General features: G+C 38.7%; 1 protein-coding gene across 6 annotated transcripts in view; it reads right to left on the bottom strand.

Annotated features, from left to right (window-relative positions):
* Positions 1-24,491, bottom strand: part of HIVEP2 (HIVEP zinc finger 2) — a 196,715-nt gene that overhangs the window by 168,752 nt on the left and 3,472 nt on the right. For 2 of the 6 annotated variants that reach the window (XM_047770064.1, XM_047770066.1), the window contains exon 1: positions 1,095-6,070. The exons of 3 other annotated variants lie outside the window; for them this stretch is intronic. The gene's annotated coding sequence lies outside the window, so the exon portion shown is untranslated. Of the gene's footprint in view, positions 1-1,094; positions 6,071-24,491 lie in introns of those variants that run through there. One more of the 6 variants, XM_047770061.1, reaches the window with a different exon arrangement.

The raw sequence follows: 24,491 nt of genomic DNA, 5'->3' as shown, positions 1-24,491 counted from the left end.
TTCTTTTTTTAATAATGATTTTTATTTGTTCCATTATAGCTGTTTTACAGTGTTCTGTCAATTTTCTACTGTACAAGGTGACCCAGTTACACATGCATGTATATACATTCTTTTTTCTCACATTATAAACTGATAACTTCTTATTCTAATAGTCCATATATAAGTAAGTGAAAGTTAAGTAAGAGTTTCATCTGTGATATACTCTTGGTTTTGCCATCAATTCTTCCTTCTCGAGGATTATCAATCCACTAGATATGAAAAATAAAATATGCTTAATAATAGAAAAAATAATGTATTGATTGATGTTCCATCACCAAAATTAAAGTCACTTACTCATGCCAGCCCTATTAAATTTTTTTCCTCAAATTTTTCTGAGTGCGCATTTTAGTATGATGCTGCAAAGGGCACAGCAACATCCAGCAGAAGCGACACATATAACTTCCATGTAAAACACATATGGCAGAGAGCAACAAGTAGCAGTGCATGTGAACTTGAAATTGACAAATTTTATTTTCATTAACAGTGATAATAAAAGAGAATGTAACACATCTTCTCTAACTGGTGAAGAAACGTTAGTATTTCAGATTTTATTTTATTTAATAAGAGTCTTACATATGACCTCTAATGATATGTGTATCCAACAGCTGCCACGAAACTTGAACATGACTGTACAAAAAACAAAGCTAACCAACATCCCCACAATAATCGTATCCGTACATCAGATAAAGAACTTCTGCTTCTCAAAGAGCTTCACACACATTCTCAAAACCGTGATATTTTTCCATAATTTTAACAAGAACACCGTTAGTACTGAAATGAAACCACCCCAGTGGTCTTTCTATTCCCCCTTTCCATCTTCTTCCTTTCACCTCTCTCCCCTTTACCTTCCTATTTATTTTTTCTATTACACAAACTCAGAGTTAAAAATGGCAACAGTACCCAGAGTTTTCATGGATGCAAATGCTGCTTCCTACTGGCTGCATCCTCCTGGACCTTAAACCCTACCTAGGACCTAGTACTCTTATCTTTGGATTCTGTTTTGAATTTAGATGCTACTCAAATAATAAATAAATAAATAAATAAATAGGCCTTACCAGACTAGACACCTCCTAACTACAGCACTCTGCATTCTGCATTGAGACATTGTGCATTGGCTTTCAACTCTGCAGGCCTGTAGCTGTTCCAGAATTGTCTCCCCAAGATTCATGCCCATGAGGTCATGCCCAGCTGACCTCTTTGGAACGTGATACCATGAAGCACAGCTGCAAAAATAGAGCACTCTATAAGAACTTCTTATTCGCCAATAAACACAATGTTCTTTTAATTTCAGAGACCGAACACACTCATACATAAGTACAGGGTGATATAAATGAATGAAAGAGACTTAACTTATACAAATGTTTTTTTTCCCATGACCAAGCAATGTAGAAACAAACTCTGACACATACAGGTTCCAATAATTTAGAAAATGATGATGGCATAAAAGCAATTTAACTGAGAGGGCCTGAGGTCTCGGATTAAATCATTTCCACCATGATTTTTTTAAACTATAAATATTGTAGTTAACACATTCATGTTATATAATTCCCTACATATTATTTTACTTCTAACTCATAAAATTTAATTGTTTTATTTTTAAAACATATTCTTCTGCTTTGATTTAAACATCTTTGTTAACTCCAAGTCACTGACATATTGCATATTCCACCTGGTTTAAGGACATTTTCACTCGCAATGGATTTCTTAATTCCACTGTATCTGCCATTTTAATAAAAAATTAAGGTCTCTAAAAACACCAGCAAAAAGGACCCTCAAAAATTATAAAGACCTTTGAAGTAAGCCAGCTCGACTCTCTTCTCATGGGACAAGATCTAAATAAAGTCAATAAAGGAAAAATTAGAAAATGATAGTATTGAACGCCCTTTGTGTGAAAGACATAAAAATCCTCTACCCTCTTGCTGATGACAGTAGTCTGAGTCACCAGTTTCAGAGCTTTATATTTTAAGATTCGATTCATAATTGTGCTTTAAAAACTAAAAAGTGAACCTTACTAGGTTCTCACTGGTGAGGTCAGGGCTATGCTCGATCAACTGCAGTCCAGCCAGGAACCATCTACCAAAATCTTCTAAGTAAATCTAGGTCCACAGCAATCATCTCACATATCGGCCTTTTTTTCAAATCACATTGCACTTAAGGAAACACCTGTCATAATGCAGTTTATAGGAGGGATACGCTTATCATTATTCTATTCAAAGATCTGCTTTTATAAATTGCCTCTTATTTGCCTTCTACAAATAAACTCCACGTTCAAACCTATTAAGCTTTAGGAAATAAACTGCAATATCTTCATCACCTATGCAAGAATAGTAAAGTTGCTTTTTTAAAATACTGATAATCACGTCTAGTTTTTTAAAAAGATACCCTGACGTGGCTCTCTCTCTGTTCCTTTCACATTTAGTGTGACTATCCTTAAGTAATATTAATAAATTATTAATAAATATGTTCCAACTCTACAATGGTTAGTAATGCTATAGAGCAAAGAATCTTGGTCCTCGGTGGAAGTAGAAATGTCTCAAAGAACTACCTATCACAGATGTTACCGGAGGAGTTAAAAAACATGCCACATATTCTTTATTCTCGGTAAAATGGAGAGCCTTCAAGCATATTTTAAGGTCCTTAAACATAAACAAACTTTATAAAGTATTTCTATGGTAGGAAAGTTAGTTTCATCACATAAAGTTCTTCTGTTCATTAAAGACACAGTAGTCAAATTTTTTATAAGCCCTGCAAACATTTCCTTTCACATTCATTTCACCTCCAAAGATAAGAATTGTAGCTCCATTTTGCATAAGGGCCTCACAAGACCACAGAGTTACAGCTAAAAAGAAAGTCACAAACATGAGAATAATGTCCCTTCTGTCATATTCTGCTACTTTTTTGTCACTTAGTTATCTTGGTATCCCTGGCTTCCAAAGGTCAGGGAACTCAGAGCTGGCCTTGGTCCAATGGCTCGCAGCTCCATCATCTCCCGGGGAGTTGCAGCAGTGGTCCACTCTTGCATATTCCAGATCACCATTGCTAACAAACTGAGACCCCAAGACCCACGCCACAAAGAGGGCTTATTTGGCTATTCTTCCATTACTAAGAAATAAATTCTCAAATACACCTTAAGCTTCAAAACTTTAGGAACTGGATTATTGTTTGAAGTAACAAAAGAATAAACTTCCCTTAGAAAAAGAAAAGAGGAGTTCCCATGTAACTCAGTGGGTTAAGGATCCAACGTTGTCATGGCTGTGGCTCTGGTTACAGCTGTGGTGTGGGACAATCCGTGGCCTAGGAACCTCTGCATGCAGCAGGCATGGCCAAAAAAGAAAAGAGAAGAAACTTAGAGCCAACAGGGAGGAAAAAAATTTTAATCAGATTTGCTAACCTGAATAAAAGTAATTATCACCCCAGCCCTTTTCAGTAATTCAAATCATTCATTCATCCATGTATCCAGCAAAAGGATAAGGAGCTACAGTAAAGAAGCAGGAGGTACAGTTGTGATAAAGAGGGATAAAGATGTGTCTGGGGCTTGAATTCAGACTATCTGTTAAAAGCAAAGTCCAAAACACAGTAGCTTTGCAACCTTTAACAAAATGCTTAATCTCTCTGTTCTTTGGTTTTTTTCACCTATAAAATGAGACTAAAAACCCTCCTTCCTAAGAAGAGAAAGATTTAAAGATAACCGATTAAATTAACTAACACACATAAAATGCCTAGAAAAGTACCTGATACTCAATTTTTTTTTTAATCTTTAGTTATCACTAGGAACTAAAAACTTGATCAGATTCTACAGTGATAATGATAAATAAGCTCTCTTACCCTCTCCCAACTGAAGAGGCAGTAGGGTGGGGCCATGAACTAATTTTGAACTTGTGGCTCATCCCAATCTGAAAGCACTAGAGAAAAAAGGATGGTAAAATTTCTTTTGGTAAATTGAGGATTTAATCCTCTTTTAGCCAGACACTTCTGCATCTAATTTAAATGTCTCCTGTAGCTTACAATGGTTAGAGCTTAAAAAATCATTCACACTAACTAGCAAATGATAGACAAAAATAGATGCCAGCCATTTCCTGGTTATTAAATCACTTTTCAGTTTTCACCTTACTTTAACTGTCCATAGCTTTTGTTACAGACACTCCCTCCCTCTTCTGGCCTCTATGACACAACTTTCCTGGGTGCCCTCCTACCTTTGGGCCACATCTTCATGCGTGGCCTCTGTTTATATCTCTACCCTATTTTTCATGGTCTCCCAATTGTTCTTTAAGCTTCTGCCCCACTAAACTATTTAGGATTCCCCAAACTCTCTCACAGATTCTCAGACCTTCACCCACTGTTCTAGAGACCGCCTGTCCCTTGGAAGAGCAACTAAGGGAACAGGCCGTCTCTCCCTTCCCCCAAGGGTGGCTTAGGGCTCCTCGGAGGTCTTCTCACCACCCTCTAATTCCTTCCATGTTGGCACTTATTCCATAGTCTCCTAATCCTTAGATTACAAATCAGTTCCCTCACTAGGCCATGATATCTTCAAGGGTGGCAATGCAATCTTTCAATTGTTATTTGATAATCTGTAAACAACTTAAATAAATAAGTAAACAGACTTTAAAAAATTTCCTTAGCATGTATTAAGTGTTCACCATGGAGCATGTGAGTGTTTACACATAACAGTCTTTGAGATCCATTTTAGGAATTACCCCTATTGTACAGATGAGGAAAACTGAGGCTAAGAGACAACGTAATTTTCCCTAAGTCACAGAACTAGAAAGTGGGTGAGACAGCATTCACGCCCAGGCAGCCCAACTCTGAAACCCACACTCCTGGTCATGCTCTATACTGCCTCTTTTCCTGCCATAAATCTGAGTAAGCAACAGAACTTGCTCTCAACAAGAATGAAGAAATTTACAACACTGGAGAGCCTTAGATATAGTTTTTTAAGACCAACTTGCCTTTGGAGGCAAAGGAAGGACCCGATGACCAGAGCATGCTCCCTCCACTACTGTATACCCTCTCCTATTTTACATACTCATTCATATTCTCCAGAAAACAAAAAAAGATTTAATATAAATCCTTCCCAATATCTTAACACCCTGAGTATTATCAGTAAATCGATAATTATGAATAATTGCATCACTGATACGGAGAAATATTTAAGAGTTAAATATTTTAAAGTTAATAGTTAAACAAACATGAGCTGAAATATAGCTAAGAATATAAAGAAAAGAAAATAGAGACGTGATGCAGCGTATTACATTTGCCATTAGGTAACCTTCAATCTTCCACATTCTATCAGAACTTCTACTCAGCCCAACCCAATCAAGAGGTTATACTGAACACTTTGGAGAAGGCTTGTTTTCTAAGGCCATTCAGATTCACTTCCAAATAATATTCTAGTTGAGATACTTAATTGGATGGCATCCAGTCTGTTTTTCATTTCCTTGCATCTCAGAAAGACAGGGAAACTAAGGCTCATCATCAAGCCAAAGTTTTCAGGAGCAAAATCTTAAGTTTCTAAATGCTGTACTCAAGTCATTCATTTTGTCACAAATATTTATTAAGCACCAAGATCAGCTACATAATTTGCAGAGCCCAGTGCCAAACAAAAATACAAGGGCCCTCGTTCAAAAAGTAAGAATTTCGAGACAGCAGAGCATTAAACCAAGCTCGACACAGGTCACATGCCTGCCACAAAGCTAGCCCTCCCTCGGGAACCCCTAGATTCTATGCTGGGCACCCTCCTAGGCACTGAATATAGAGCACTGGCCTTTTAATCCACAAACCCCCTTACTGAAAGGTTTAAACACGGCACCAAAGATCCTCCTAGGCGATGAATGGTCAAATAGAAATTACCTTTAAGAGCTCAAAGAATCTTTGGATCTCAAACCGGTATGTACAGCCTCGGGGTTAAGTGCTGATAAAAATAATTCAAATTCAAGTGGACTGATCTTTGGTTTCACTAAATGTCTTCTTTTGTAAACCAATAGGTCAATAAGCTTTTTAAAAAATGACTCTCCTTAGATGAAAGAGGAGGGCTGCAAATGATTAGAATAGTAAATAAAGCACCCAGGATGACAATATGGCTAAATTCTTTCAATATTTCTCAATTTATTAAACACCTATTGGGCAGTTACTGTGTGTTTACATTTCATCGAAAAAAAAATCAAATATTGTTTCATATTTGCTGAATTCAAACCACTGAACAAAAGGAGGATTCTGAAAGTATGGCCCAGGAACATGAAATAGTGTCTGAATCATTAGAAATGGTGATAGCATATTAATATCTCCATTTAGCACCTGTGCCCTGAGCATCTGCTCTGGGTGGAGCTGCACTAGACCTTGAAGTATCGGTGAGAATGAGATACTCTTCCCTGGCTTGTGAAATGCACTGGGAAAGACAGGAGAAAAATCAACCTTTTTTAAGACACTTCAATTATGATTCTAAGATATAATGGATAGCATTTATCCTAGGATTTTCCTCCAAGAAGCACAAACTTCTCAGCTGAGAAGTAAAAGATTTATTCTTCTACCACCCTACTCAGAATTGTAGTTTGGGTCACTAGACAGGCACAACTCCTTCTGCCACATAAAAAGCAGAATATTTGTAACTGATGTATGACTGCATCAAATTATATATCTTTGGGCCACAAACATATATAACTAGATGAGGTGCTGGGTCTGAGGTAACATTATAAAAATTCAAGTTCTATGTATAGTCCATAAGAATTCCTCACACAGTGTTTTTTATAAAACAGAGATGCTAATCTCCTGGTTGTTACACGATTTAATTAATGTGTCTAAGAATCCTACTTAGCACCTCCAATGAGATGCTGCATAAAAACTGCAGATTATTGCTAATACAGATCTGGAGTAATTGATCCTTATATTAATACTGCTAAATAAATACTTTCATAATACCAGGGCTATAAATGGCCAAGCTAGGTTTAAAAGCAGTTAAACCTTATTAGAGAGCAAATAAACGTAGGGTTGGGGACCCAACTATATGGTGGCCACAAAGGACTGAAACAAATTTCCACTTCAACAGTTTTCCTGTTATATATCTTCTGTGTAATTTTACTATAGGGGGAGAAATGGGAAAAGAGAATCATATTTTTTAAAAAATAAAACAATCTTGCATTAACATGTGGCTTTCCAGTTTTACAACACATTTTCACTCGCACCATCATGTTCGCCCCTTGAATCCATCTAACTATTGAGAGCAAACTTTAGTGCGTAATATCTAGCAGTCACAAATTCCCCTCTGTTCTTCTAACTTGATTTCCTTTAGAGGGCCATTGAGAATATATGTACAAATATTTTTGTGCATCTCACAACCAAATAAGAGTGTCAAGATAACTTGAATGAGGCTCATATGGTACAAAGAGAGGATATTTACGTTATATTCTATTAAAGGAAAAAGCTGTCTTAAAAAGGGCTAATGTTTAAATCGACAGCTCTTATTCCAAGTGTACTCAAGCCCTCTTTAATTTCCTTATTGCATAAATCAGCTGAAAGCATCCCAAGGGAAATGCCATTGTACTACATACATTTCTAATGATCCTGTGGGGAATTTTTTAAAAGGAAAATATTTAGGCAACAATTATATAAGCAATAGGTCAGCCATTAGTCTTGTGACTCGGTTTAACTTAAACATGTGAACAGCGTATGGCGCAATTTAGAATGATTTTCTAGGTTTACTATGAACTACTAAATCATAGCTTCATCTATTAAATCCTTTCTCTGTCAAGTCTTTGATATAAGAAACCTTAGCAGACCTCCCAGTGAACTCTGGCATTTTGGCTGTGGGGCCAAAAGAACAATCTACCATTACAAAGCCTATTCATGAGTCAAGGAGAGAAGCAGAGAAGTGGTCAGAATGATGACTGCGCAGCTGATGCGATACTATTCTCCCTTACCTTGCTCACAAGTATATAAAACACACAAGATTAATGTTACTAAATTATAGAATATTAAGCTCAACACTGATTCTAAAATGTACCTTGAAAGATCATTAATGCAAAGTAAAACACCTGTTACTAAAAAGGCTGGATTTACTCTCTCGGCTTCAACTTTTTAATCCTATCTATAGCCGGAAAAAAAAAAAAAAAGTAGAAAAGGTTTTGTTTTGTTTTTTTAAATCCATCTATAATCCAAGCATAGTAAATTAGGGCTACATTTCTGTTCTCAAATTCACAAGATAATAAGCATTTTTTCAAACAAGATTTACTAACTACATAACGTTTAAAAATCATGACTACCCGGAGAGTTTTCTTGTAATGATTCCGTCTCGAAGTGTGTAAGGGCACGATGCTTGTGCTTGGCTGCAAACATTCATATCTTTGCTTCCACAACAAAGCAAAAAGGTGACAGTTAGAAAGAGGGTGAAACAAGAGGTTTCCTGTACGGCTTCGTGAAAAGAAAGAGGGTGCATTCTGCCAAGGCGAAGGACAAGTCCGCTCAGGCCCTCTGCAGCCAGCATTATTCAGCACTCTTCACCCCCAGGCAGCCAGCCCACCTGACCGGGGTTCCCTATTGTACAGCTGCAGCGGTCTCCCCGAGGCCAGCGATCCCCGGACCTCCGGCACAGTGAGTCCCCCGGCAGGCTCGGCCAAGCGAGCCTCGGCCAAGTCAGTGCCTTCTCCTCGGCGCCCCTGCCCCCGGGAGGGCCGCCCCGAAACTAGGTCTGGGCGGGCGCGGCGGGAGCTGCGAGCCCCACTTTCCCCCGACAGGAAGGGGGAGGCCGAGAGCATTTCCTGTTGTGCAGCTGCAACCGGCGGAGACGTCACTGCATTCACACTCTCTCGGGGGTCGGCGGCCGCCCGGGGCCTCACGTTCAGCCCCTTGCAGGGCGGGCCGGGGCTCCCCGGGGTGGAAGGGCTCGTGGCGCCGGGGACCACGCGGGCGGGGGCGGCGCGGGAGCGGCTTTTCCGCCCGCCCGCGTCAGGCGGACCCTGCCCGGCCGCTCCCCAACCCTGCTCCCCTCCCGCCCGCCGCCCGCTCCTTCCCCGGGGCCGGGAAAGGCGTGTGTTTCCAGGTGCTCAGAGGAAGCACTTTTTTTGGCCCAAGTTTCTTAGCTCAATTTTTAACGTAATTTCCCCCCAAGATGACTCTTTCTACACTAGGATTATTTTTAAATAATCAAAAGTGAAAATCATTTCAGTGTTGTTGCAATTAGGTGTTTTCCTCGTTTTCCATCTCCTGATTGTGGATTCCTAAAGTAACCATCAGATGCAAGAGAAAAAGATTTCTCTACTGCACAGCTCCAGTGAGGTCAAAGGCGGCAAGAAGACACTCCTCAGACGTTTCTAAAAGCATTTCTATTCGTTTTCATTTATTAAAAAACACCCCCTACACAACATATAAAGTCCTTTTACTTATTAGGTCCTAATTTATCATATCTGGAATGTCTAATTTTTAAAAATCCGAACCTCTTAAGAATCAGTTTTGTACTTATCCACTTTAATGGCACGCAAAACTTTTGGCCAGGATGTTTTAAAGTGGAAATTTTACCCATTCATATAAAAATAATAGCGATTTTTAAAGTTTCCTTTATCCTAAATTTCCAGCCCTCCATTTAGTACAAACCATAAACCAGATTATAACCATGTGTAATTCTAGAAAAGCAGTGGCTTAAGGTTAATAAGGGTTATGAGACCATAAGGGACTCTATAATCATTTTTAAATAAAAAAACTGGATGAGCTTAACAAATTTTAGATTCTGTTCTTTGGCGAATCAATGTTAGCAGATGTTGTATTTTGCCAATTTCTCTAACATTTGAATTTAGCAACGCCTCACATCAGGACATGGAATTAAAATATTTAGGGCTTTATCAAGTGTGAATTATGGACTTTGGGTGATAATGACATGTCAATGCAGATTTATCCACTGTAACCAATGTACCACCCTATGCAAGATTCTAATAGTGGAGGAAGCTGTGCCCATCAGGGAGTGGGGGAGGGGAAGGGGGCAGGCAGTGCTATGGACTCTCTATTCCACTCAATTTTGCTGTGACTCTAAAGCTGCTCTAAAAACTAACTCTATTTTTAAATATATTTAGGCTGTTAAAAGAATCATGATATTTCCTGCGTTGTAACCTGTAGATTCACAAGTAAATGAATCTTAAGAATTAAAAAGAACTCATCATCTTGATGCTTTCATGAAGTTCATCATCCAAAGCTACTCCTCCTTGACAAAGAAGTTACATTTTTTTAAAGTTTACTTAAAAAAAATTTTTTTTTTAGCACTTTAAGCACAAATAAAAGACTACAACTTAGTAAATGTTAGCTGTCCTATCCAGGCATTTACTACCTGGCATTCACTACCTGTATCGAAGGGAACCCTGGCTTCCACTCAAAGTGACCCAAAGCCTCTGAGAACTTGTCTAATTTTCTAAAGATCTGAGTGACACAACAGTATAGTTTATCACGTAATAATATCAAATGTGCAGAGAGTTTACATTTATTCCACATGTATTTCTATGCCTATTTTATCAAGAAATAGGCTCAGAAAACACAGGACTAGCATAAATGTAGGGACCTCAGAGGGGCTCCTTCCAATATTTTTGAAAAGAAAAAGACCCTTCCATGTCCATACTCCTAACTGCAACTAAAACCACGCCCTCTGTACCATACAGGATGCTCGAAGCTAGCCTGGTAGCCAGCACCTCTGCAATACGAGTGATGAGAGGGGCCTGGGAAATAATCCCATTCAACTGCTTTTTTATTTAGTTTGAGTATAGTAGCTTTTAAACAGCTTCCCAAACTGTATTAAAGGATTCTTGATTGTAAAAGTGATTCCGAATGTGTTTACTCCTAGGAAATACTGCTGTGGTTGCCTGACTCCTGGGTGATCTCATACCACCTTTAGTTTTTTTTTTCCTCCTCATATCAATCATCCTTTTACCCATTAAATCACTGCAGCGATTCCGGGGTTTTTGATTAGAACAAACTTTTACTTATTCCTTCAAGTCATCGGTCAATGGTATATAATTAACACTCCACAAACTGCAAGGGACTGCCCAGATACTGTCTAAGCTCCCTCAAGATTTCAGCCAAAGTTCATGCTCTTTGGTTTATACTTAATTGCCGATGATGGCACTTGGAAAGAACAAAAGAAGGGTGACTAAAAATTATCCTGTTTTATAATCCTAATTACAGACTAAATGAAATCAGTACTACCATACATTTAGTACAGACTGATGATATGAAGGCCAGTATGATAGCAATAAATTAAATCAACTTGTGAGTAAACATATAATTGAAAACGTAAACCATAATTATAAACTATGAATTCTTCAGGTTCCTGCTGCTAGTCTCAAAGGTATCTCTTTAATATCATGAAAGAGAGAACAAATAAACTGTGAGGATAAAGGGATATTTTGCAGGGCAGAAATTTCAGACTTTTTTAGAAACTCCTGGAAAAAAATTTAAATGTTCCAGTTTTGCGCTTTGAAGTATGTTACGAGAGTGCACAATTCCAACTTAATAAAATGTATTACCACTTCATTCAGTGGAAAGGATTGAATTTTCCCAAGTTAATTCTTTTAAAACACCTTATTTCATTCAGGATTGGTTTCCTTTAAGATGCATAGTGACGATATGAGAGTGATAGCGTGTCACTTCAGGAATTATCTGGGTCTCCATGTTTCTGAGATCCCAGATCGCTACCAAAAGAGGCTCCACATTTTCTTATACTCTGACTAGTCTTTCAGGTCACTTGACGGTGATAGCCTGACTTGTCTCACAAGCTGGCATCTCTCAAAATATTCAGGCATACTAATTTTTTTTCTTCTCTCATGCTATGCAATATTGAGTTATTCTTCTCCTTAAATGAGCATTCACCAGTCATTTGCTGTTTTTCTAAAAAACTGGCTCCCAAGAAATGCAATGACAAAATTATCTGGATGTTCTTCCTTCTCAGGTCACATCCTATTTCACACCACACTGTAGGGCTGTGTTGTTCCTTGAGAGCCAGAACTTCCCCAGACTGAAGCCCAGCTCAAAATGAACTATCTGAAGCACAGTCCAAAGGAGATGCTAGCTCACTGAGTGGACAGGGAAGTCCGAGAATAGAGGGAGAACTCTATTTTACACACACACACATGCACACACACACGCGAACAGATCTTCCGTGAAAAACCTACCTACCTTCATACTTCACAGTCTGGTTCCAACAAGACTGTTTTTCTCCTTCCATATTTCCAAGCCCCATGATTGCATGCTTCTTACAAACCACCCCCCCAAATGATAACCTCTTTATTTAGTGGCCCTCAGCACAAATGACTGCCAGTGTCTTGATCTCTTCAAGGCTGGATAACCGTACAAAGGGCAACCGTCACTAAGGCAGTTCTAGGACCTACAGGTGGTTCAATGAGAGGAGGCATTATCACCTCATGCCTTTGAGGCTCTCAGTAAAAGTCACCGTCTTCTTCTCATAGAAATATGTTTATGTAGCACCCAAGTGTTTAAGAACACCCCTCCTTGTCCAGCCTCCATCTATATTTAATATTTCACAGTAGGCCCTCAATAATGTCTAAATAATAGTGAGTGCCCCCACAGCCTATTATCAAGCATGTTATCAAAACACCAGTGTTTCTCCATACACTAAAGTGACATTAAAAATTAACTGTATGAACTATTTTATTACAGTACTGTATTTTTTATTCTTTCCTAGCTCCTCACAAAGTCCTATGTACTTCTCCAGAGACACAGTGTGAACAGAGTTAAAACTAAAATAAGCTCCTTTCCACAGTGGTTACAAGAAGGGAGCCACAATCAAAGTGCCCACTCAGGAATTAATAGCCTTTGTTTTGGTAACGTATAATTATTAACTTTCAGTTGTTGTCTGATACTTCGTTTCTGTATACAGGGCGACTTGTTCTATGAAATATGTCTCCATTTAGTATCCACCTTCTTTCCTATTCGTTATGTGGATTAACAAGCAATCTGTGCAGGCAAATTAAAAGGAGAGAGTTTTCAGAGTTCCCGTTGTGACTCAGTGTAACAAACCAGACTAGCATACATGAGTATGAGGGTTTGATCCCTGGGCTCACTCAGGGGGTTCAGGATCTGGTGTTGCTGTGGCTGTGGCATAGGCCTGGAGCTGCAGCTCCTATTAAACCCCTAGCCTAGGAACTTCTATGCCTAGAGTGCAGCCCTAAAAAGACAGAGAAAAAAAAAAGTGTTTTCTCACGGACACTAAAGACAATCTAGATCTAAAGTAAGAATATTTTTCAAAACTGTGATTAAGATGCAACAAAACTTGGAGTTCCCATCATGCCTCAGTGGATTAAGGATCTGGCATTGCCGCAGGGGGCGGCATAGGCTGCAGCCGTAGCTCTGATTCAACTCCTGGCCCAGGAGCTTCCATATGCCACAAATGCAGCTATGGAAAGGGGGAAAAAAAAAAAAAAAGATGTAACAAAACTCATTTAGGTCCTATCTAGATAATATTCTTACAAGTAATACACCTACCTGCAAAGAAGTACTTCCGACCATTCTATATCCCCACTTTTAATTAAGAGAAAATATAAACGGAGGAAAAGATTAATTTACTTTATATTAAAGTGGTAACCATTCAAGCCTAACCTAGTATTACAATATGGTATTCATATTCACATGGCCAAAAAGTGGAAAGTAGAAAAGGTATGAATAACTGGCACAAGTGTGAATATAACAGTATGTCCACCAGCAATATATTTGCTTCACCTTTATGAGTTAAGTCATTATCCTCAAGATTGCTGGGCTCCTAGGACAAAGAGAATAATAATAATAATAATAATAATAATATGCTAGTTCAAAGCAAATATATATCTCCTATGCAAAATGTACATATTTCACACTATTTATAAATGCAGCAAGATTTTCTGCCTAGATGTGATTACATACCTATCTTTCATTGGTTTTGTTTCATTTAACTATGTTTGTATAGAATTGCCAAAAGCAGGGGCCAAACTCTTGATGTGTTACACAGTATGTATGTATACCACCACTTAACCATTTTAGGTACAAACTCCTTTCCCTGAAATATAAATCCTTAGACAATCATATCCCGATCTAACTTTTTCACCAACATTCACTTAACATGTATTTTGTGCTGCCCTTAAAACAGATGCTTCTCTGAAAACGCTCTTGACACTTTCCCATGTTGGTACCTCTCAAAATCAAGGCCCATCTAAAGCATCTCGTTCTCCCATGAAACCTCTCTGGATGTCCCCAGCCAGGGGTGATTTTGCCCCTTAATCCTTCATATATGCCTCTCTCACGGTACTTAACCTGCTTTTTTTTTTTTTTTTTTGGTCTTTTTGCTTTTTATAGGGCCACACCCTTGGCATATGCAGGTTCCCAGGCTAGGGATCTAACTGGAGCTGTAGCCGCTGGCCTACACCACAGCCACAGCAACGCCAGATCCGAGCCACATCTGCGACCTACACCACAGCTCACGGAAACGCCAGATCCTTAACCCACTGAGCAAGGCCAGGGATTGAACCCTAAACCTCATGGTTCCTAGTCGGATTCGTTAACCACTGCGCCATGACGGGAACTCCTAACCTGCTTCTTTTAATTATAGCTTCCTTTGCATAGTTCTTTTCCTCAATATAGTGGATTATAAAAGTCTTGATGATGAGAACAGTGAAACATTCTCTTTACACTTTATATTCTCTTCATACTTTATTTTATATTCCCACATACCTTACACATACCAGGATCCCAATAATTACATATGTTAAATTAGACTTGTATTATATCATTATACATTCCAGCTCTAGTCCAACTGTAAGCCTCAGCAAGCATGTCTAGGCCTTTTCTGTAAAATGTTTCTAAACAGTTGGCAAGAGGATATATTCTGAAGAGTAAGTGGAGATATGCAGTTTTTGTGGAGGATTCATTAAAAAAAAAATAACAGCCTGGAGTAAATTTCAGACATGAACAGCCTGACCCCTAAAGAAATTAATAAAATAAAAATGAAAACAACATAATAAGAGGTCTAAGTGAAGGAACTAGGAATATTAGGCCTGAAGAAAAGAATACCTACGGAGCACGCGATCACTATCTTTAAATAATGGTAAGATCGTCATACAAGTCCATGAGAAAACGTGCTCTGCATGGTGGCAGAGGGCTCAACTGCTGATTAACTGAAGTGTACGTGAGTGGTACAGGCCTCCCTAAGAAAGCAAGAGGTGTTTAAATAGAGACTGAATGCAGGTAGCCCAGTGATTTGCCCTGAGTGATTTCTCCTCGCTTGGCTGGGGATTATATGATGCCTCCAATGATTTTATCTAATCCTGAAATTCTATGAAAGACTTCACATTGCATACAGTGTCCTGTCATCACTTGACAAATCAATACTTCAGATCCTACCCTTATGGAAATTAATCGGCATATTTCAAATTAGACATTTTAAGGACTAACCTAAATAAGTCATCACTGCCGTACTACAAACCATATCAGAATGACAGGAAGAAGTTAAATTTCCTGCAAAACGCTAAACTGATACTGAGGAAGATGCAGCCTGTTCAAAACCAAGATCTGACCAGTCTGGAACAAAGCACCAGGAGAGGTTCCACTGAATAAGGAAGCTGGCCATCTGCATAGCCCCAAAGACTCTCAAAATCCCATTTCCCCACGCCTACCCCTCTAGCTGCCTCATTGCTTTAGCAATACTTAAATGCCAGGCATAGGAACGGTAGTTTGATTTACACAACTGTGTGGCATACTGTAAAAAATATTTTATGAAACTTAAACCAAAACCAGTTGGCTTAAAGGAGATGACAAATGTTAAATACACTGTTAGACATTGTTTGCTTTTACAGCTATCACAAGGGTTAGAATAATCATAGCAGGCTTCAAAGCTGGGAAAACTTTGTCATTAATTTCAAAATGTCTTCTATTTCCTTCTCACTGCCCCCATTCTATTTAATTCAAAAGACTAGGAAAAAGACAAATTATCAGGACAATGTCTTCACAATATAAATTCCTGGGATTATTAGCTAGAATGTAAAAGGCTTTTCCAGATCAGCTATTAATATCCACCTTAACTATTTTCAGACACCATTAGGTTTAACATTAGCACGTGCTGACCAAATATGGCCAAAAATCAACTGAGGAGTGAACGAACATGGAGTTTATCCATTAAAAAATCTAATCTCCACGCTTAACGCCCAATTATTTGCTATATTCCATACTGTCAGGTGATTTATTTTTAAAGGTCATTTTGAATATTCTCAGCCACTTGGCCCATTTTAAAAGCTACACTTGATTAAATGTGGGCAATGCATTCATCATGAATATTACCGAGGTCAGATGAACAAGTACACAGATTACAAATTCAGAAACAAATGTCTTTGGATTCCTTTTCTTTTGCTGGACTTGGGAATAACTATCCTGAAATTTTGTTCCACACATGCATTAGTGATCTACACAAAATCTAAATGTACCAGGGGATATTACAACAAGCTGTGGCGCTGCTGACCATTATCTTTCTGACAACATATAAGCAATTACATATGCCTGTAATAAATTGCATCAACAACAGTCAATTATCTCAAGAACACTCCACTAACCCTTGTCACAAATGCATTGCTGTGTATCAGGGTTTGGGGTTTCTTTTTTTCCCAACAATTGAATTATTCTCAAAACTCAGTGTTGCTTCACATGCTAAAAATAGCCGGTCCAATTCTCTTGTGTTACCCTGCTCTGTTCCCAGAAGGTAGGGCAGTGCTATAAACAATGCTTCGTTTTTACAGATGAAGAAACAATGAAATATAACTGAAGTACAGCCGCTTGGCCTGAATCATTCTGAAAATCAATAATGAGGCAAGCAATAAACTAGTGGGGGTCAGGGTTTACAGTCAGCCATTCTGATGGCCTCTGAGACCCGGGTAAACGCTCTAATGAGCACATCCTCATGACACGGGCACAAAAGACATCTGACATCCTCATTTTAGCTAAAAAGTCTCTACTCCCCCCAACACAAACTTTGACACACGGCAAATAAACTGAATGACAAGAAAATAAATGGAATGTTTATAACCCTGGATTTTTCCCTTGTTTAGAGAAATAGGGATTTGGTTCATATGTAAGCATCAGGAGAAAAAAAGAAAACTAAAGTTTGATAACTGTTCCATGGATAATGAGAAGCTGAACTTCCCATGACCTACCCATAAAGTGTCGGGGCCAGCCACCAGGACTGTCCCATGGGGCACTGCTGAGTTGCAAAGACAGATTTCATCACTAGCTTCAAATGACAAGAAAAGATTCACCCCCAGACTTGGCTCCTTCGTTTTTCTCTGCCTCCATAGGGCAGGAAAGAAAGGAATATACCCCTCTTTTATGCCTAATTTCTCCAAGGAAGCCCCCCCAAGAAACTACTCTTCCTCAAAGCCTACACCCCTGAGCAATGAGCACCTTCCACAGCTTTCCACTCCAGAGAACCCTGAACAAAACATGGTCAAAGAAAACTGTCCTGCACAGAAGAATCCCAGTTCAACTGCAAACTTCTCCATCCAACTGCAGGAAAAAAACCACCTCAAGATGACTCCATCCCATACACTAGGTATGAAAACAAATGGAAAGCACAAAGCCGGAGGAGACGGTGTCTATGGCTGTTAAGAAGTGTGTGAGGAGTTGCCGTCGTGGCGCAGTGGTTAACAAATCCGACTAGGAACCATGAGGTTGCAGGTTCGATCCCTGCCCTTGCTCAGTGGGTTAACTCTGTGAGCTGTGGTGTAGTGTAGGCCGCAGATGCGGCTCGGATCCCGCCTTGCTGTGGCTCTGGCGTAGGCCAGAGGCTACAGCTCTGATTAGACCTCTAGCCTGGGAACCTCCATATGCCACGGGAGCAGCTCAAGAAACGGCAAAAAGACAAATAAATAAAAAAATAAATACTAACTTCTTAAAAAAAAAAAAGAAGTGTGTGAGAGATTGCTGGGTGGATAGGTGAGGCAGGTGCCTCCTAGAGGACCTCCAAAAAAGCTGAAGAAACAGGAAGGGTGAGCAGATGGATGAACTATGGCTACTAGCACAGAACGTCATCTTGCATGTGGTTCCAATGACCCCTTTTCTTATAGTGGGTCAAATGTCTTTTCTTACTGTGTTGACAGTAAGCTTCTTGAGAATGATGACTTGAAGCATCCGCCAAATGTCTACTGTGTGCCTACTGCCTACCATGCATTATGTCTACCACGCTTTTGTGAAAGTGTAAAACCTAACCCACTAGCCTGATCCACTAGAAATTTTGTGACAAAAATTATTGGTTAAAAAAAAATGAAAAATTCATTTAAATAAGGTTAAAAATATATGTTCCAAATATAATTTGTGGTAATCTCTTCCCTTTAACAGGCTGATTAGTGCATTTGACAATAGTAGGTGGTGTTTGTCAACCTTTTTTTTCCCCTCCCCATAAAAACAGATCCAGGACCTGATTCTACAGGGATGAAGGGTGGTAATGCTAAACAATAAAGAGGAATTAAAAAAAAAAACAAAAACTAGTGCTATAATATTTAGTTATGTAAAAAGAGTACCTCTTCAAAAACTACCTTACTGTGAAAAATATAGATATATATAATAAATTGATATTTTCATTATTGATTTAGTAGTATTTTGCAGTGCTTCTTTAGATGTTATTTGGGTTGAGAACCCAATATAAAAGTAGAGGTTCCTAAAAACACTAGAAAGTAGTACAATGGCTGAATATACCATAATAAGTTTCTAAATTAGTCCTCCAGAATGTAAATGCCATGAGGACAGAGAATTTTTTTTTCTTTTTTTTTTCACTATTCTGCTCACTGATGAATCTCCAATGTCTAGAACAGCACTTTTTACAGAATAAGTGATTAATAAATTTTTGTTGAATTAATAAACGTTTGTTTAAAAGTCATCAGCGCGATGAATACTTCAGCTGGTCTCCTAAGAAAGCCCAAGGCCCCAGGAGTAAACAGTGGTTCTCTAGCTCCTGTGATTTGCGTAGAAGTTCAAGTTGGGTAATTCAGGCCCCAAAGGCTATTTTTAGAGCAAAAACTCCAGAAGGATGATCCACAGAGAACCAGAGAATTTAGTTCACTTCACTAATGTAGCACTGGCAGAGCTAAAGGAGAAATACCCCAAACTTTAATTGCTCTTTCCCTTTGCTAACTGCTGCAAAACAAGTGCATCCTGACATTGCTGGGTACACCATTTCAATCAAGTGTAAGTATTTTATTGTCATTTCTCTTGATCTAAGCCCTTCTTAAGAATAATCATAGCTACCAGGTATTAAAAGCTTACTATGTGCTAATTGAGATCAGTATACACGTTCTCATAAAAATTTCAAAATGACCCTTAAACAGGTATTATCATCCTCATTTTGCAACCTTAATTGACCTTCCTAAAGTCCCCTAGCTGGACTTGGAGCTGGAATTCACCCAAACCAGGCTCTTAACCCCTAGGCTACCTGCATATCTCACCAGGAGATGACTATAGGGGAGAACTATAGGGGAGAACAGTGTGCCAAGCATAAGATGGTTGACATTTTTTTTTAATTTTTGAAATAACTTAAATTTGTAAACAACTACTTATGCCGCCTGGGATGGCAAAAAGACCAAATGTTTGGGGAGCCAAATGGTCCTGAGTTCAAATCCTGCTTCACCACCATCAGAGGGTCCTTAGCAAAAACCACGAAACCTTTCTGAGTCTGGGTTTCCTTAAGTGTAGACATGAAGATCATGATACCACATCTTCTCAGGGATGTTACTGGAGAGTGCCTGCTATGAAGCCTGGCACAGAGTAAATGCTCTTCAAGCCTAAATTCCCTTCCTTCTAACGGATTTGCTAAATTGGCACTGTGCTGATTTTTTTAAGTGTTTAGTTCATCCTTGTAATACCATAATTACAGAAGATAATGACACTGCATTCTGTATAACTACAAAGTAGAACTTATAAACTGATAAAATACGAGCTGGATGAGGCTTTAGAGGCCATCTGTTCCAATCCTTTCCATTTCCAAATGAAGACCAGGAGGTTTAAAACGACCTGTTTCCAAGTTTTTGTGGAAAGTTAATTGCAAAGACACAGCTAGACCTTACATCCCTCCGCCCCCACTCGCACTACACCCCCAGTTTTTGCCTCACATTACACAGGCATGGCAATGCATGTAATTTTCAGACAATTAAGCAGTATAAAATAACCTCAGTTTAATTGCATCCAATTAACAAGCCAAATTAGTGTTTCATATGTACACTATTAAACTAGCTGTCTGGCTTCCAAAAGAAATAAAACAGTGTTTCAAATGAATCTAGCATTTTAGTGAACAAAGCTACTTACAATTTGAATTACCTTTCCTATAATCTTCTTTATATGGAATTAGACCTAATCTCCATTTTAAAAGAAATACTTCCTGCAACTATCAGAATTCATGCTGTATCTTAAGTATCAAAATTTTCTTTCTCACTAAACACGTATGATTTTCTAAGATTAGTGTATATATGTGTTCGTGCACACATGCATGCCCATACACATATGCATGACTACAGATCCCCAAGTAAATACAAATGGGGGTGTGTCTTCATCTACCTACCGCCTAGTTTCAGAAGTCCCATCTTCTGGTTGAGCTTCTGAAATTAAGTGAATCTGCCACAATGCAAATAAGAGCTTTAGTGAGCTCCTGCTTTCTTTTTCAGAGAAAATGAAAGCACCGAATAAATCTTGGTCCAAAAAAACCCTTGCCTTTCATATACACTGCACTACAGTATCTGTCCAGTATTGCCAATGAGGTGGGTACAATTAAATGGATATCAATTGAAAAGCAGTATTCTAATGAACCATCTATTCATTCCTTAAATATTTATACCTAAAAACATAAATATCTTGTGATCCTAGGTATAACCACTTTTATAAATTGGTGTTTTATGGTCAACTTTCATTATGAGTACCTATGAGTATTTTCTGGAGTAAAAAGTTTTATAGTAGGTTAAAATAACAATGCAGTACTATACTTAAAATGTAGTTCAGTCTGACAATCTGCCATACCTATTTGGCCACGTGGTCCAAATATTTTAATCACTCTTGTTATTCGTTATTTTATAAAGTACTTTTAAGATGTCCATTAACAGGATGAAAGAATTTACAGCGTTAGGCAGTAGTGTCAATCTTCTTTACTTCTCTTCTGGGCATTACAGCAATTTTGACTGCCTCCTTGCCACCAAGATACCCATCCCATACACCCTTATAATCTTTCTAAAACATATACATATATAGCTCCTCAAAAACCTTAAGTGAAGTCCAGCTTTCTCAGGAGGCCTACACAGCGTCACGGGATTTAGGACCAATGTACCTTTCTAGGCTCACCTATATTTCCCTCTGGTTACCTGAACAATGCCCAGGACTCCAAATAATGATTGAGTTATGCTGAGCAATTTAATTCTTTTCCCTTTCTGCGTATTGAAATACCACTCGAACTTTAAAGGTTCCTGGTCAAAAAAATTCACATCTTCCCATAAAGACCTGCTAATCACTCCTGTTTGGGTTCGGGGGGCGGGGTGGGGGGAGAGAGTCTTCATTTATACACTGCTTTCACTTGTAATTTTAATTTTTTTATTTTTTTTTTTGTCTTTTTGGGGCTGCACCCACAGCTGACCCCCAGGCTAGGGGTCGAATCGGAGCTGTAGCTGCTAGCCTACACCACAGCTCACAGGCAACACTGGATCCTTAACCCACTGAGCCAGGCCAGGGATCAAACCCGCGTCCTCATGGATACTAGTAGAATTTGCTAACTGCTGAGCCACAAGGGGAACTGCTCACTTGTAATTTTAATGAAGTTGACTTAAAAGCCATATGTCTTCTCTAGACTGTAAAATTCCTGAAGAGACCTTTGTCCTTTTATCTCTCAGTTACTCCTTCTGACCCTAGTGTGACTCCACAGCCCTGGCTTAGAATTACTACATATAATGACCTTTTCTGCCACCTAAATAGAATTTTCTATATTATATAAATTTATAAATTTTGAAACAGGGAGCAAATAATTAAATGATACAGTTGACAAAATAGAATGTGAGTCCAAGATTCCATACAGGAATGCTATATTTCAAGAACCTCTTCTTCTACTCTTTGCCTTCATACTCTCTTTTAAGTATTACAGTGACCCCTCATCATATGAAAAGTAAAAAATCAGATCCACATTTCTCCATAGTTTCAGATGTTTGCAAACATGTAAATAAATTATCTGGGGAATGAATGTTTTCGCAGCTGTTTAGAAACACATAGATCCAATGCATGCAGGGCTCTAAGGTTACTTCACACAGTGACCTTGTAAAGACTTTTGAATTTGCAGTTATTCATTAACTGAATCAATGATGCTGGCCAATTTAGTTAACTGGAGTCCCAAATAAGTATTTTTTGAAACATATTACTCATTCTTAAAAAAAGAATCTGTAAATAATTACACAATGAAACCCCTCAAACTGAAGTCAATACACAAAATCATAAATCTCCAGGGAGTCAGAGACCATTTATATGGAAGCACTGCGCAAAGACACATGTTATAAATAAGCCTCCTCCAGCTTCCAGGCCCTGGCCCCCAAATTCCCTCTCCATTAATCAGTCTCTAACATGGCCAATAGTGGGGTCATTATATGCCCTGATTTGCCAAGGAGTCTCCATTTATGCCAAATTAGATAATCATTCATGTGGCCGACCTGCCACATGGTTGGGCCTCACCTTGCATTACCTCTCTTGTTATCTGCCCTCCAGCCCCACTGGCTTACTTTCAACTCTTCAAAACACTGCATATCTCCCAACCTCAGCACATTTTGCATTGTTCTTTGTTGTACAATATTCTCCCCTTCTTCTCCTCAACACTTACTTATCCTACAGTCTCGGCTCAAACATCACCTCCTAAGAGAGATCTCTTCCTCACTCCCAGACAGGAGTGAGGGGCCCCTTGTTCTACACTCCTTTATGTTTCTTCCATACCACTTATAACAAACCTCATGATTTATCTGTCAGCCCCACTAGATAAGAAGCTCCTTTTCTGGTCGAGATCATCATTATCACCTTTGGTGTCTAGCACAAGGCCTAACCCATAGTAAATACTTGTTGAATGAATGGATGAATAAATTGCATTGATCAAGACAACCAGGGCACCTGTCATAGTACTCTGAAGAACGGGCTATGATTATATATGAGTGACAAGTCAACAATGTTGACTAGCCCTGAGTACTTCCTGACTTTACATCCAACCATCTGGTGACCAAAGTGGTAGTAGGTCAAACCCCAACATGCTTTCTGCCCCAAATTGTCTTCAGGCACACAAATATCATTTCCATTACTTCTCTCCAAAGCACTTGCTTCAAATATATCAAATGGTTCAACTCCAAATCTTAAGCTGTTAGGAAATCTAAAGTTCCGGACACTTGTGGGATAGATCACATGTCATAGTTAATATCTCAAAAGATGGGTCATGGGAGTTATATGTTAAGTTTAGCAGCACATTATTTGGCCTGGAACAATACTATTGAGCAGTTCTGATTCTATTCTAAATGCAGTCTTGAAGACAGTATAGTCCTATGTCTTAATGCTAATAGCCATGATCCACCTCAGAGAAGCCAAAGATCAAGTAAGCTGTGTCATCCCCTTGCACATAAACACCTGAATGTTGTTTCACTGTAATAGATAAAGCACTGAAATATTTTTCCAAATTACTTACAGCCATCTCATAGCTGCAAATACTGATTTATAACCTCCTTTTCATCAGCATTGCCATAAAGAGCATATAGAAAGCAGTGCTTTTGGTTGTGATCAAATATCAGGAACAAACAGAAAATTGTATGACACAATTCCCTTCAAATAAGCACAATCTTATTTTGATAAAGTTTTCCCGTTTTCCCCCCATCCTCTCTGTTCATCAACAACAGCTTCAAACCTTGAGAAGATTCATTGGAACATTCACTACAGTTTGACTAAAGGTTAATGAAGTCTCTGCCTCTGTGATTACAACAAAGCCATATACATGGTCTGAAGTTCCTTATGAAATCTGAAGTCCACCGAGTTGAACTAGCAACCTGCCTCTGCTCCTTTTTATAATATGACTTAAAAAAGTACAGCACTTATCTACCAAGTTGTAGCCAAAATATGGATTCACAAAATAAATAAATTAACCAGAAGCATATCGTTGGGATTCTAAGGTGAAGATTTAAATTCTTAACCATTTCTCCACCTATGGGACTACTGCATAGACCTACACAGAGTCCTGCTGTTGCCGTCAATGAACCAAATGTGAAAACAGTGTTTACTTTTAACAGATGTGGGTGATTCGTTTGAGCTAAAATCATCAACTCAGTTGATCTTAGCCACTTTCCCCTGTTCCCACATCAGGTATTAAATTATTCCACATCCTAATGGATAACGCTTTCCACACCAAATAACATTTTCTATAAATCCTTAAAACTACTTTTCCTATGCTGAAGCTTTCAAATTAATTTTAGCCG

Source organism: Phacochoerus africanus, chromosome 2, assembly GCF_016906955.1.
Source record: "Phacochoerus africanus isolate WHEZ1 chromosome 2, ROS_Pafr_v1, whole genome shotgun sequence".
NCBI classification, from domain to species: Eukaryota; Metazoa; Chordata; class Mammalia; order Artiodactyla; family Suidae; genus Phacochoerus; species Phacochoerus africanus.
The sequence above is the reverse complement of the archived record's forward strand: the minus strand, read 5'-3'. Positions and strand labels throughout refer to the sequence as shown.